Here is a 16,480-nt window from a genome sequence, read left to right as displayed (position 1 = left end):
ATGACCGTTTCAGTTGAACCGGAGTACCCAATCCGTTGCGTGTAAACACAGCCCACACCATTATGGGGCCACTGTCGGCTTGCACAGTGCCCTATTGACAACTTGTGTCCATGGCTTTATGGGGTCTGTGCCCCTCTTGACTCGTACCATCAGCTGTTACCAAACGAAATAGGACTCATCTGACCAGGCCAGGGTTCTTCAGTCGTCTAGGTTCCAACCAGTAAGGTCACGAGCAGAAGAGAGGCGCTGCAGAAGATTTCGTGCTGTTAGCAAAGACACTAACATCGGTCGTCTGCTGCCATAGCCCATTAACGCCAGATTTCGTGGTATTGTCCTAACGGATACATTAGTCGTACGTCCCGCATTGGTTTTGGAAAGCTTTCCTCACGAATAATCTAAGTTCAAATGACTGCTGCACTAATGCACTGCCGATTTGTACGTTGTGTACACGATAATACCACAATTTGTACATATGTGTATCACTATTCTATGACTTTTTTCAGCTCAGTGTATATCATGTTTCTAGGGTCACTTGGCTGCATTTATTGTGTGTAGTGAGTATAATTTCTTTACCAACGGTGTTACGTAATTACGTTATTTTTAACCGACATTGTACCGAGCAGTCCATGACTGACACTGTTATAGTTTTCGACTAACTGAGAAGAGAAATAGCAAATGAAACACATCGGTGAGTGGCAGGACTAACAACTGGGAAGCGGGCGCGACCTTATGTTCAACTGTGAGCAGGCAGTTTAAACTGCACAAAGCGAGTCTAGTCCTGTCGGAATCTTACTGTCAACGTGTAATATATTGGACTGTTTGAAGTCGCTTTCTGTTGCTCTTACAAATGTGTGATGAGATTCTCGTTCGCATAGCGCAGATTCGGGTAATATTATAAGAATTATTTAAGAATCTGTAAAATGCATTTATCTACATTCAACCTTAACCTTCATTCTTTAGCGAGATGGTCAGTTTTCTAGGCAGACGATACAGAATCGAGTTCCCATTAGTACATTCGTATACTAGCGCTCTTAAGCACACCACGCTTTTATCTAGTAAAATATTTTCACCATTTTTCTGAAGCATGTGTCATTCTCCTAGCTAAGTATTTTTTCTGTGCTGACACATCATACAGCACTTTCCCACGCGCGGATAACTGTACGCTGTATTGTAAAGATGACAATGTTTTATTGATGAAATTATATTCATAGATTATGAGGTTCACTCATATTTCCGTGCCACTATCTCATCTGTGTTTAAAGATTCTATTACTTTTGCGATACTGAGTGCACGTTGTAACCTGATTCGAGCTAGATCACACAGATTTACAGACTTTCTGCCTTAAGCAAAAATACCAGTCACAGTGAGCGACTGTTAGAGTCAGTGTATTCATCTTTCAAATCTACAATTAGCAGAATGCTCCTGCAATTTCTTTGCATGCTTCTCAGTTCAGATGGCAAGTTATCGCACGGTGATTCAAAGCTGGCTGTAAATCATCTTATATGCGACACGATTACTGTATGTCTTTATTCAAATTTTAATGTAGAGAAGGTTAGTTTATCAAACTGAACAATGCATGCTCATAGCATTCAACTTGCCTACAAGGTGTGTTATGTACAAGTTCTTGAAACCAGATTATAAACTTATTGCGAGAGAGTGTGAACACATAATTCATTCAAATATTCGTTCATGCCCACTATTTTTTCTTTACGCGAAGTAACTTGTATCTACCTTCCAATATGTTCCTTTCCTTTTAAATCACAGAAAAATACCGTTACAAGTCATTCTTGGGTCTAAACTCCACGTAGAGGAGGAAATTTACTGAGGACACATTTCTGAGCCGTAAGTGAGGAAAAATATTCCGAGGACAGCAGGCTGCTATGCGCAACAAGCGGCGGCCCATAGTTAATTTTGTTCTTCTTGACGTATAGTGAACATAAAACAAAATAAACAGTTAACCACTTAACGAGAAACCGACCAACCCCACGATCAAGACGTATTGTTCACCCACAGGTGCGTCACATGACACACTAATTACGTGATTTGTATCTGCCGGTGTTTGAAAGACACGAGAAAGAAATAATCCTACCGTAGTGTATATGGAATTGCATCAGAACTTATGAACTACACATTGCCGGCGGTGACAGGATGCACAGTCTCATGTCAAGCAATTTTCCTTGTAAACGGAAAGAGCGGTCTTGGCGGGAGGAAAACCACGGCGAGCATGATGTGTTTAAAACAGCACTGCACTGTTCGCTCTAGCCGATACTCGCGGCGCCAACAGCTGCTAACGGACACGTCGCAGTGTTACTACCATGGCAAGTATAACAAACCAGGAAACACCGATATCCACCCAATCTATGGGCTTGACTATGGAAGAGCAGAGGTTGCAAGACTACTGTACCATGAGAGGTTTCCTGATCGGCGCCTTCCATACGCAAAAATATTTTACTCTGCGGATAGACGCTTGAGAGAACATGGTACAAGTGTTTCACCTCCAGGATTGAGAGGCCGGGACGATCATCGACCGACGGTGAGGATGGCTAAGAGAATTTGTTACAAACTGTAGCGGACGGCCGCAGAATAAGCACCAGTTCTCTCGGAAAGTCATAATATTGTGATATGCGAGCATTGCACAGAAACCATTACCATCATTTTGGCTTGCAGAAGGTACATGCATTGTTGCTGGGAGCCAACCAGCAGAGGATGGACTTGTGATAATGCTACGACGTCAGAGGTGCGAGCTGCAATTTTTACGAAAAATACTGTTCACCGAAGAAGTCTTTTTCACGAAGGGGGGAATAGTGAACTGACATAACTGGCTTAACTGTCTAGATGAAAACCCTCAGGGCACAATGGTACGAGGGAGCCAGCAACGGTGCGGTGTCAATATCTAGTGTGATATTATCGCACGGCATCTCATAGTGCCACATGTGCTACCATCAAGCCTGACAGGAGAGCGAAATGGGCGTTATCTTGATGCAAAGTTACCGTAATTGTTGGTAATGCTAGTTTTACGTCTCTTAGAAACCCGTGATACATGAATGATGGAGCCCCGCTCACTGCAGTGGCACAGTGCGACGCCACCTGGACAGGTCTTTCCATTCCCGATGAAGTGGTCGAGGAGGCCGTGCAGCATGGTCAGATAGACGGCCAGACCTTAATCCACTGGATTCATTTTTGTGGGGTCATCTGAAATATGTCGTTTATGAAGGAGGGACTGTTGATGTCAACAACCTTCAAAGCAGAATACAACATGCCTGTGATACAACATGGACTAAAACGTGATAATCGTGCTTAGCAATCATTTCTGCGAAGAATCGAGCTTCGCGACAAACACAGTGGTCGTCATTTCGAACAAAACCCACGAAACGGCACTGCAGCTTCTGGTCACGTGTTTCTGTGTTACTTCAGATTTGTAAAGCTGTACTGCATTCATTTGAATTAACTATGGCATAAATGAGTAGAACTCTTTTGTTTTCTGATTCTATGTACTTGTTCCTTAAGATTAAACCAAATAATAAAACATGCATACCCAACAATACAGTTAATCCCCCCTTTCCTTTCCCTATGATAACTAGCCGCGATACATAATACTGACTGGCGAAAATAGAACGAGATAGACGTGGACGCTGTCACTGCTCACATTGTGACACCTGTCGCCGCTTGACACCGCATGCCTCGTTTTCTAAGCGGGGGTGTTGACCACCTACAACACTCGTATGTTGTGTGGTGTTGCTGATTTCTTCAATTGACCTAGGTCTGCGTACAGAAACACCCAAAAGCCCGCTTTACATTTATCGATCTTATAATGCTCAATTGCATTGTCATTTAGTGCCATAGTTACATGAGGAAAACGAATTTATGTTTGTAATCCAATGTTTGACACTTTGTACCTCTCATCTCCGACGCAAAGACCGTCCAAAAAGTTCCGAGACTGATTTTATTCCTGGCTTGTAAGGGACGTGAACGCAGTAACTATGGTGGCAGCTAGAACTGACAGCCATAAACAACAGATGTGCAAGAGACCAGTTAGTTGAGAGTGGGCAGTGTTATCCAGTGGACTCACAGCCTTAGTGTGTCAACATTATGGCGTAGCAAATAGCAGTGGAATAACGAATCAAATGCCTCTAAACCGAGTGATCATGACACGGTCTAGAATGTATCAAAGAAGAGAAGAGTGTGAGCAAAGTTTGTCACGCATCGATTGACTCCTGGAGAAAAGCAGATGAGTGGACACCTAAAGCTACCAAATTGAACTGAAAAGCTTGGACAGTTGTTTTCTTGAAAAAATCGTCGCGGGTAACGAGACTTGGTGTTATCAACGCAAAACGAAAATAGTGCAGAAGGGGTTTCTGATGGTTCATCAAAACCGAAGAAGGTGCGAATGTGACGCGCAAGTTGAGCAACTTCCAAAGGAGGACGTTTCTGGCAGTTTCTCATGGATGTATGAACGTTTTGTCCGTTGTAATCAAGTGTGGGGAGACTATGTAGAACACCTGATGCATTACAACCATCATCTTAACTTTTTCCTATATTTTGTTAATCTAGTCTCGTAACTTTAGGACTGGCGATAGATTTTGATGCACTCCGAATATGAGAGGTACTTTACAACGTCAGTAGTGATCATTACCTTTTTTGTCGAGGGGAAGGAAACCTTAGCTGATGTGTCTTATAGTTTTCAGCAATAAAAGGAAACTATACGGGTCACTATACATTTTTGTAACCGTTCAATATCTGTTTTTTCGTGGTGTGTTTGTCCACTGAGATAACTCACTTAAAAATGATGCGGGTAATTACCCATCCACTCTCGGTTAAATTAAACTCCGTCCGAAAACGCGTTGCACACGGCAGGGCTTCAGTTCTAATCTACGCAGCTATATTCTTTTGGGTAAACTGCATTTTGTGACGTTGGTTCTAATGACTATCAGTTCACCATAACGAAACCGGTAATAACGAATATAAGTTAAACAGTCGATGTCTTCCTTAATTTTATGAACTTTGGCGATGATTTTCCAATGTATCATTTCTTCTTGTGAACTAGTACGGAATTTAGCACCTAACTAAATCAGGACGAACGTAATGAAGCTAACGGTTTATAATCGAAATTTTGGAAAGCTCGATAAGAAGTGAAGGGCTTTCGCTATCCGATCCGAGATACAGGGTACCAAAAAAAAAAAAAAAAAAAAAAAAAACAACAATCGACATCAAGCAGACAAGCGAAGATATTATTGAAAAGATGGAAAACATCCCTCAGTAAAAGTGTTTTATTGATAAAATATACAGAAAGAAAACTGATCAAATCTCCCCGAAGCAATACGTCTGCAGTAAGGCATTGCACAAAAGTGAAATTGCGGACAGTGAGGAAAGCAACTAAGTACCTTAAATAGAAGCAACTTCATTTCAGTGTTACATAAGGATATTAAAGGTTAAGTGGTCAAACGAAGTATGAAATGAGGTGGTGCTTGAAAGAGAGCCTTCATCAAACAAAGTGGGCGCTAGCGGTGCTACATATACTTGCTGAGGCTCGTGGGAACTTCGACCGCTAAGAAAATCTGTTGTAACTCTTTCCAGGAACTATAGCAGTGAACGAGATGGGCTGGACACACATTCGTTGCTGAGTTCCTTAAAACAGCTTACAGATATTTCTAAAAATTGACCGTCAATATAACTTCTTAGAAAGTACAGCATTCCCTCCCATAATCTTAGATTTTGATGCACGACGCTATATTACATAATAATGACAACATAGCCGCCACTATTGCTTTTATCTGAGCACCCAAGTGTTTCACTATTACTGATCTATGCTTTCCTCAGAAATCAAATTTCGTGTTTGTAGACTGTCTTCAGTATTGCTGAATACCTCCTCGCAATATGAACGTCCCATTACATGAAAAGGTACTAGAAATAAATAAAGAAGGCTAGAAGTTAATGAGAAGAATTAAGAGCAACGTAGCTGCCAAACAAGAAGGATACGCGTGACCGAAAGAAAAATGAGGTAAAGTTAGAGAAGTAATGTAGTGTGACGACAATTCAGACCTGCAGAAGGTGGTCGAAGCAATTGAAAAAGTCAGCTCTTCTAGCTGACATAGGTTTCCCAATAGAATCATGATGGAAAGCAAGGCAAAGAGAACACGTTACAGTTACGAACAGAACAATAAACATCTAATATTGAAAGTACTATCAAGCAATAATTAACACTGACCGTGTGAAAGGATGTACGTAATATTACCCAAAGATTATACTACAGCTTTAAGAGAAGCATCGGAAAACTCTGCTCTTTAAAGCAAAGAAATGATTATAACGGGAGCAATGAAATAGCTTAGAACGACAAGGACTCCGAGGAAGGAGCTGGTTTAGGGGAAAAAAGTTTATTTGCTGTGATAAAAGGCTACAAATAAAAGTGTAAGGACTCTGGAACCGTATGGCTCTGACGCAGAGATAAAGGAACTATTACCTGAGGCCTGTGTGCGTGCGTTTGTGTGTGCGTAAAACAGTATCCGTAAAGGGAAATTTATTTTACTTTCTTCTCTTTCAGTACTAAAGCAAAATTAAACGGAGAAATGTAGAGTATTGACCCTGAAGCGACGCGGAGATATCTGCGCTCAGCAGATGACCCATCACTGTGGCAAAGAGCAAACACGAGCCGGAGAAAAACAGATGACGATACTAGCTGCCAGATGTGCTCTTCATGGACGGTACCACAAACAAAGCACAACAAATTTTGTAAACTAATCGATGTCGCCAGTGTCACTTGCAGAAGTAAAGTATCATGCTGTCGCAGCAATCAAATGCAATTAGAAAAGACCTTAAATGATTATTCAGTATCCGAAGAGCGGTTTCACTTGAAATATTGAAACAAATACAGAGAAAAATATGTCTTAGCATTTGATAAAATCTTTATGGGAATAGGAGATCAGTGTAAGTCTCGGTAGTTAACATAATTAGACTTCATGAGATGTGGTGTCACGTGTGAATGTTGCTGTTGAAAGAAATTACCTGTGATCTCTATTACTAAACGGCCAACCGGCGCACGGTACACGGTCCTAGTAGCAGGTTGCCTATTAAACGGCTTCCAGGGACAACAAGAATTAGATTTTTAATATTTTATATAATTATCATCGAATTTAATAATTTAAAATGCTCTCATAATCTACTCGTTAAAAGATATAGTCTTGCGTTAAAGTTTTAACGCAGTAAGACAATTAAGGCCCTAAGACAACTAACAACGTGTGTGTCTTGAGGCAGCTTAATTCACAGCATGCAAATTGATGCAGTAAGGCTTCAGCATCGGACATAACGTTATAGTTTATTATTTCTACACTACTAACTTTATCCACAACGAGATTTGCAGTCATTATCCACGTACACCAATGAATATCTTTGCAAAATTATATCATTGTACATCAGATAGTCAGGATATACGACGTCATAAACATTGAGATGCGTAAAAAACTGGTATGCATTTTACCAACACTACACTCATCTATTGTTCGATAACGCGAGCGCTTAGCGACATACAACTAACGTTAAATTTAATTTCAAACGTTTTGTAAACGTCTTCTCGCATACATGCTTAACTTCAAATATTTAACATATTAACTCAGTTGTAAAGTAATCACATTCTTAAAGCTGTTATACGCATCGGGGTCCGACTCTTAAAGGGGTGGGTGTGGCGGTGTAGTGGTATATACCAAACAGGAGTTGTTGAGCAGCGAAATATCGGTTCACTCCAGCGCTCGTTTTACGGATGGCATCATTTCGCTGATTGTTCGAAACTGGTCAGTGAACATCCTGTTCAGTTACTCCATCTGTAAGGTGAACGTTATCGGTGAAACATTGGATTACGGATAAAACCAGTTCTCTTTATTTCTAACCTGCTGGGTAACAAAAAGAAATTATATTCTGTCGTTTCGCTTGTAGTAGTAAAGTGAGGTATTTATGACGCAGTACCTGTGGCACACGTGCGAAACGGCTTTCAAACTTGTAACGGCAAGAAATTCGTAGTTCTCAAACAGATCGACGTTGAGGGTGTGAGTTAAGATGTGAAAAGGTCCAAAATTATATTCGGGTTATACATGGTGTAACCGGCAAAATTGCAGGCATTTCTGTTGGTGACTGAGGGCGATGTACAGACCAACGTTACATCTGTAGTTACGTCATTTGCAGACTAGTAGTTATGGCTACTAAAAGTTTTATGTTTTAGGGTGGGTAGTACCTCCAAGTGCATGCGAGGTGGCGCAGTGGCTAACCCACTGGACTCACATTCGGGCGGACGACAGTTCAAACCCACGTCCGGCCATCCTGATTTAGGTTTTCCGTGATTTCCCTAAATCGTTTAAAGCAAAAGCCGGTACGGTTCCTTCGAAAGAGTACGGTCAATTTCCTTGCCCATCCTTCCCTAATCCTAGCTTGTGCCCTGTCGCTGATGACCTCGTTGTCGATGGGACGTTCAACAGTAATCTCCTCCTCCTCCATGTGGCAACAGCAAGCCATCAATGCTTATTTTCCCCTGGGCGGCAGGTCAGGTGGTGAAGTGCTGCCACTTGGATGTAAAATGGTTATGTATACTAACAGCTGTGGTCCACTTAGCGCTGCAGTTACGACCGTGCAGAAAATATGAGGTAATAAATTATGTGACGTGTCCTTGGGAAGACTGTCCGATACAGAGAAAAACAGCAAAAACACATTGATGTGCACACATATTAAGGTATCAGGTATAAAATATCTATAATTACACTCGCTACACGCTGTATTTTAAGAAGTGTTGCTAAGGCCTCCCGTGGGGTAGGCCAGTGGCCTGATGCAAGTCTCTTACGCACAATTCTTTCTAGCTAACGCCACTTCAGCGACTTGTGTGTCGATGAGGATGATATGATGATGGAGATAACATAACTCACTCCCCCAGCAGAGAAAAATCTCCAACGCAGCCGGAAATCGAATCTTGGCCCCTCGCATGGCATTCTGCCGCACTGAGCAGTCAGCTATGGAGGTGGAGGTGGACGTTATTACAATACTTTCTCTCGTAAATAAACCTCGTAAAAATCTTACATTATAGTGAGTTGTTGTATTTACTTCAACTGATACATTGTACTGCGTGATTTTAAATTCTCGCTAAACAATACGTAATGAGGGACACAGATGCCGCATAAGTGGCTAACTTTGTCGCCCCTTGAATCGATCAGATATTGAAACACTCCAAGTTGAAGTAAATAAACGAATTTCTTGAAGGTGGTATGAAATAAAAACGACAAAAAGAGAAGTCACAATGTTACTAGTAAACATTGTGCACGATTGCAAACAATGAGCCAACACTGAATTCAACCAATGTATCCCAAAACATAAGACATGTACAAATTTAGTCAACTTCTGTAACACTGTCTACATCATCACACATACTATCGAATCTTTCTGTCATCAAACGGAACAACGTGAGTCGAAAACAGAACATTTAAAAAAAGTTAGCAATACAACGACAAATACACTAGCGTATAGGACTCGCATTCGGGAGGACGACGGTTCAATCCCGTCTCCAGCCATCCTGATTTAGGTTTTCCGTGATTTCCCTAAATCGTTTCAGGCAAATGCCGGGATGGTTCCTTTGAAAGGGCACGGCCGATTTCCTTCCCCATCCTTCCCTAACCCGAGCTTGCGCTCCGTCTCTAGTGACCTCGTTGTCGACGGGACGTTAAACACTAACCACCACCACCACCACACTAGCGTATAAAGATTCACTGAATTGTGCTCTCGTATTAAGTGTCCGCGTGTGTTGGTAGAACACTATAAATGTCAGTCAAAGGTTTTGGCCTAAGCGTTCTTAAGCCACAGACAAAAGTTTTGGGTACGTCCAGGATACTGCCAAATGTGGCATAAACTAATTTTGAATAAAATGAGAAAAAAGTATTTCCTTGGATGTTCAGAGTGACAAAATGAGTTTCGAGCGGCACTATCTTCAGTAAGTTGTAGATCTAACTCTAAGAGACACCAGAGGACAATATAGAAATATCAACATGGTTAGCAGATCTCCGAGAGGTCACTTATAAATAAATAATAACATGAGTTTAGCATAGGAATTTCAAGCAACGTGCAAGATATTCGAAAAACACATACCTGTAGGGTGAGCGAATACAATGACGCAAGAGAGGGAGCGAGGGACAACGTCCCCTGAGAAAGATCCAGAAGCAGTTTCCGAAACGACAGTCCAGCTGTCTCCTCTCACTGAAGTCGTCTGCGCGGCTGTTGGTTCCCCACAGTTCCTGCAGCGGACGCGAGAGTCTTTTGGCGCCGGTAGCGTGAGGCGATGGTGCTGGAGAACGGCGGCGGTTGTGGGAAGCGTCGTGTTGTACTGGGACCGTGGTAGGCTGTCGGAGCGCTAACTGGCAGTGGGCGCACCGCGTTCTCGGCGGTCTGTAATCGCGAGCGTCCTTGTGCTGCTATCGCGCGTCGAGTTCCCCCCACCTCATCTCGTCCCCTCCCTCCCGACAGTCCCAATTAAGTGCCACACTCGCACTGGGTCGCTGTGTTGACAAACGCCAGATGCACGCGGTGCTGATCGTGTTACTGGCACCCTAATTGTCGCACCACTTACGCGTCCGTTGTCAGCAAGCTGCTGGTCGTAACGCAGCACTTTGCACTATCCTGTATCAAAATCAGCTATGTTTGTAAACCAGCGGCAAAATGCTCCTGTTGGAGCACCAACAAGGCGAATGTGTTCCTGTTTAAATGACTCCAGCAGAAAAGTGGAATACTAGATTCCTCAATCTTCATTCCGCCTTCTACAGCAAAAACTTGTGTATGTGAACATATTCGAGCTCTTTTAAGAAGCAGCGTTCTAGATCGTACTGATATTGGAATCTATATGATCCCGTTGTGCACAGCGATCGTTGAGAGTAGATAATGGATAAAAGAACAGTAATCGATCGCGAAATCCGTCGTTATGTTACAGCAGATCTAGATTTCAACTGTTGCATAGTCATCTTGAGTGCCTGTAACAACTGTCGACATTAGTCCAAAGTGTCACGTAGCAAACATTGTTGCTGGTGTAGAGCGTACGGGAGTTTGAGTTCATGTTAAGATTCCTGTAGGCTCCTGTTTACTACCTGACGCTGGATTAACGTCAGCCATTGGTATATGCACTGAAGTTGACCTTGTAATATTGGAAATCTAGATTTGCTTAATAAAAGACTTAATTTGTGATCGGTTGATTTTCGTTTCTTCACTGTCTATTCTAGATTCTTTTATCCTTTAAGCCTTCGTATTCAGCATCACCCTCTCACTGCCACTGTATATGTATATCTCACTCCCACAGTCTCCACTCTCTCACACTGATTTACAGTGTAGCCCTCTACAACAGTTTCCTCTCTCACTTAAACTGTCTTCTTTTGTCTTTGTTTCTCACTGCCACTGTCTGCATCATTCCTCGGCAGCTCAAAATCACTTTTTCCCCAATGCATTTAAAATTTCGGTTCAAAATGTACCCTCCCTGATACCTATGTGTTACAGTTCGCCGGTCTGGAAGGTTTCAGACGCCGCCAATTCTATATACTGGCTACCATTCACTTTATTTTTCATGTCCACTGACTCCTCTCTATTTTGTTCCCACTGATTCTTTCGCCATCGATCACTCTTTCTCTTTTACCGCCACAGTCTCTCACTGACTGTCACTGTCTCCTCTCTCTTTGTATCTCACTGCTGTCGTCTTCACCATCTATCATCATCTTTCACTGCCACTTTATCTCCCCCGCCATCACTGTCTCTTCTCTCTTTCTTTCTCACTGGCATTTATCCTCTCTTTTCAACTTCACTGTGTCTTTGCTACTCTCTTTCAGCACAAAATAACCAATGAGTTCGCATGCAAAAATTTTTATGAGGAAGGCTGAACGAAGACTGAGAAAACTGGCTCTCTTCGTTTCTGTCAGTCTTTTGGAGGGACGTTTTCACCTTTTCTGTGCTCAGACCGGAGCATTTCTTTCACTGGTTGTCTTCTTTTGGGTGTACAGTAGGGTGTTCTACTTACATAAAAAGAATTTTGTAGGCAAGAAGAGTTTTGACAGTTTATTTATGTACATCGGCACATTATATACATTTGCTGATCGATCACAATTCTTCCAAAATTATGATTTGAATCTTAAAAGGGTAAAAATGTTATTAGAAGTATTTTACTCAGTTTGCAGTCTTTAAACTTTACATACTTTTTTGCAGTCATTTTACCTTATTTTCAGGGATGTAAAGATTCTTTTTAGCCCTTTTTTGTCACTACAGTACCACTATAGGCATCTTTGGATAGACATTTTCATCCATATACGTCCTGTCAAAATCTATTGGTGAATAAACTAAACCATACTTTGGCTTCCTCAGAACCTTTACGATGATCTTGAATCATTGTCATGTGTTCACTACGTCAGTTAAAACTACATTTACACCTCAGACCGGATATTCAGTACATATTTTATGTGCATAAATACGGTAAATCTGAACCTAGGGATCTCGGCAACAGATAATGATACCGAATGCAGTTTCGAAGCTCCCCGAGAACATCATCTTAAGAGCATACGCCAAAAATTTTTACGATCTGCCACAAATGAAAATTATAAAACTGGCCATACCCACAATTGGTACTCTTCGCACCTAAAAATCCGGATTTTTTTTTTCAGGAACTGCCTTCGAACAAATTATGCTTTTGTACGCCGCCTGAGGTTAACCCTAGACCACACCTAATGCCAAATAAACAATCGACTCGCTCAATTTTCCAGGGCTGGAGGAAGAACGTAGTGATTACGTTTGGACCCCGTACTGTAGGATAGCTACTTATGTAGTTTTTCTCACAATTACAAAAATTTTCGCTAGGCCAAGGGCTATCCAAAACCCTCTAAAATCACAGTTTCGCCCGCAGCTTTTCCAAGCATGTTGACTCTGTGAATTGTCGTTCACGGACCAATTTCCCTTGTTATGTTCATAGCGAGTTAGATGCCGTGTCATTCTAGTTCAGTGTCTAAACCAGAACATGATGAAATTATGGTTTCACTGTGTTCGTCCGTCAATCATAAATAAAGCTGCAAATTCACGTAGTAACATCCTCGTATGAAGATGATATTCTAAAATCTTTTGTGGTCATTTTGTGAAAGATGATTCAAATGGCTCTGAGCGCTATGGTACTTAACATCTGAGGTCATCAGTCCCCTAGAACTTACAACTGCTTAAACGTAACTAACCTAAGGACATCACACACATATATACCCGAGGTAGGATTCGAAACTGCGACTTTGTGGAAGAGCTGATCCTGTCATCCTGCACGTCTTCCATACTCTACCCGTCTTTAAAGCAGAACACTGGAATTAATTGGCGAGACAGCAGTACTATATAAAATAAAGTAAAAAGTACGATCATTATTGAGGCCAAGGACAGCTGCATAGAGCGCTGGTGAAACACTGAAATTAACAGATGTATTTTAGGTTTCTTTAAATAGTGTAGCTAGTGAGGAGCTTGGTGTGGTAAGATGCAAGGACACAAAAAACATCACTTCATCTAGAAACGATAATTTACTAATATTTTCCTGTAAAGATTTTATGAATTTTCTTTTTGAGGCTTTAAATTGGACAAATTCAAGGAAATGAACGAATGTTTCCACTGAATCATTAATATTTGAAATTTAAACAATTTTCAATTAAGGTTTCAAAGCGTGGCATTTGGTCGACCATTTGTCAGAATAATTTCAACAAGACACAACCTGAAAATTCAGCCTTTATTAGAGCACACAGAAAATTTTCGGTCAACGCATGTTCCCACACACAGAAAATTGTCAGTTGACACACGTTCCAAAGATCAGTAAATAAATAGTCAACACAACTGAGATCTGTATAAAACTTTCTCGGACTTCTAGACGAATCAGTTCAGGGAAAATCCTCGAGCTTTCGACGATTACCTCGATCGTCTTCGCCAGGAGCTGCTGTGGTGCCCTTATATAGCCCTTATATGGCTCTTGACTGGTCGGTAATCCCGCACTGCTGTCAAAGATGGTGTGAACGTCAGCGCTGTTGGCGCTACCGCTCCCGTGGTAGCGTATACTTTGCAACGAATGTCTCTGCTTCTTCTCTGCATCGACAGCTCGCTTCCATGCACTGCTAAGACTGTATCCGCTGAAGTTGTTCTCGTATGTTCTTATTTCTACAGCAGCTATAATTACAGAAATCAGTACGTGGAACCATGGAACAAAACTTTAGTTTTATCGAAATGTATTTTGTGTTTGTTAATAAGGTTGGGCTCCTGCTAAAGAAGATGCTACTCCCTGTTAAGGATACCTGGGATTTATAACATCCCTCGTAAATGCGGAAACAATTACATCGGTGAGTCCATTCGTACTGTTTTTGACTGCTGTGCAGAACATCAACGGCATATTAAAAATCGAGAACTGGAGAATTGTGCAGTTGCTGAGCACAGCTGTATGAACAAACACAAGATACCAGATTCATGCTTCTACATACTGGGATTCTATAATTAAAGAGGCTGTGTAAATACGACTGTGCGAGAAGAAATTAAGCAAATATAATGTTAGCGGTGCCTGGAAGCGAGTTCTCGATGCAGACAATAGATAGAAATACTGGCCGCAATGTTTACGCTACTGCGTGAGAGGTGGCGCCACCATCGCGGAGGTTGACATCATCTGCGACCACATTGCGGGTAATTATCGACCAATCCAAAATCCTATGTGGGCTATACAAGGCCACCACAGAAGCAGTACAGACAGTCTGTTGCTCCTGACAAAGAAGATGAAGGTAATCGTAGGAAGTTCAAGTTTCAACCCGAACTGACGCGGAAAAAAGTAAAACAATGTTTTATACGTACATCAGTGCCATCGCGAAGGACTTCGTTCTTAAAACAGAAATCTGTAAGCTCAGCAAATGAAACAACCAATAGACATGCATAACGTATGGATCTTAGCTAAATAGGACAAATAAAACTTGAGCCCTTTTACACAAAACACGCAAATGACTCAGATTGGTTGCATAAAAGGCTGCATAAGTAAAACTTGGACAACAACGCCCACATCACTTGAACTATAACAACAAGCAAGTAAATGACTCCTGAGTACCATATTAAATGAAGCAAAAGCAGCATAGATATCGGTAAGTTAACAACTGGGCTCAAAGCCATTAAATAAGGATAACTGTGCCATTAACGGACGAAAGCTTTAGCACTACAGGTTTATCATCGGTAAAGAATCAATTTAATTCAAACCTAAAACAAACACTGTAGTAATCCCTACAACACAGCGGATATTTCAGAATGCCCCTACAGTCTACAAACTACTGTCCTCACCAAGCTAATCCAATGGGTGACAATGACTACGACTCAATAATTGCAATTTGCTGCTGCTCTCGGTAGCCATAAGCAGCAGATTAAATTCCTGTGCCGTCATCCACCAAATCCGAGCGCTGTGCTTCTCGGAAGTAATAAATTCATAAAATCGAGCCACTCACTCGCTCGAAATAATACTTTGTTCCAGGAATTTCTCATAGCGTCCATGTCGCACAAGAGTTTCTGCCATTGCTCTTGGGTGACCATCTCCAACCATCTGTGGCAAACGACAGTGAGATGAGCCGGACCACTGTTAAGTGAGCGTCGAAGAGCCGTGCATGCTAACTGGCGAGCTGTGATCCATGCCGATGCTTAGCTATTGTCGCTTTTGTTTGTACTTTAAAGAAGCGCACTGGTCATTATTTAACGTGGATTATATAACAGATTATAAAATTTAATTCAACTTGCGACAGAGTGCGAATGTCCTCAGCAAATAAACATCTTCGCGCTGTGTTTGGCAGTAGTTAACATATTCCATAATTTATTTTATTATTTTACTTATATATTTTACGTGTAAAGTAATTAAATAATGCGAAATAGTAAAAATAACAAAAAAAATCTGTCGCGCACTGCTGATTTTCTGTTATACGAACTGTATGCTCAAGAATTCCAGTGGTGTTGATGGCCTTATTACTTGCAAGGATCAGGCGGTGCAAGGATCAGGCAGGTTGTTGTAGATCAGGAGATGTGGGTCCACACTCACAGGGCTCGTCTTCCGTCATGAAGGTCTACGTTCTGAGGTTCGCCTCGTCTTTCATCGTGACACTCCTGTCCGCAGTCGGTTTAGTGCCTTCCATGTCACATACGGCAGATGAAAGCCTGCAGCAGGTTGCTCTTTGATGTGCACGTCAATACTTTTGGTTAATGAATTTTTTCAGAGCTCGCTTAGGCGAGTCGCAGGATCTTACAGAATTATTGACATTGTAGGCATGAATCTGATCTTTGACATCAGCAGGTTTCTGTGGATTGTATCCAAACAGGTGGTGCCTGTGATTGATTAAGGGCTTCTTTTTTCTCCTTTTCTGCGACTAGTCAGCGGATACCAGATCGCGTTATACCCATAATTTGATCAATTTTGATGATAAAAGTTGGTCGTAGGCGGGTAGTCACAATGCGTCCAAGTTTT

At 41.7% G+C, this 16,480-nt stretch overlaps 1 protein-coding gene across 1 annotated transcript in view; it reads right to left on the bottom strand.

Moving 5' to 3' along the window:
* LOC124605628 (luciferin sulfotransferase-like) overlaps positions 1–10,395 on the bottom strand; it is a 282,265-nt gene extending 271,870 nt beyond the window's left edge. Inside the window, exon 1 of the mRNA XM_047137444.1 lies at positions 10,111–10,395. The gene's annotated coding sequence lies outside the window, so the exon portion shown is untranslated. The remainder of the gene's footprint in view (positions 1–10,110) is intronic.
* Between the last annotated feature and the right edge of the window lie 6,085 nt (positions 10,396–16,480).

Source organism: Schistocerca americana, chromosome 3 (assembly GCF_021461395.2).
Source record: "Schistocerca americana isolate TAMUIC-IGC-003095 chromosome 3, iqSchAmer2.1, whole genome shotgun sequence".
Classification (NCBI taxonomy): Eukaryota; Metazoa; Arthropoda; class Insecta; order Orthoptera; family Acrididae; genus Schistocerca; species Schistocerca americana.
The sequence above is the reverse complement of the archived record's forward strand: the minus strand, read 5'-3'. Positions and strand labels throughout refer to the sequence as shown.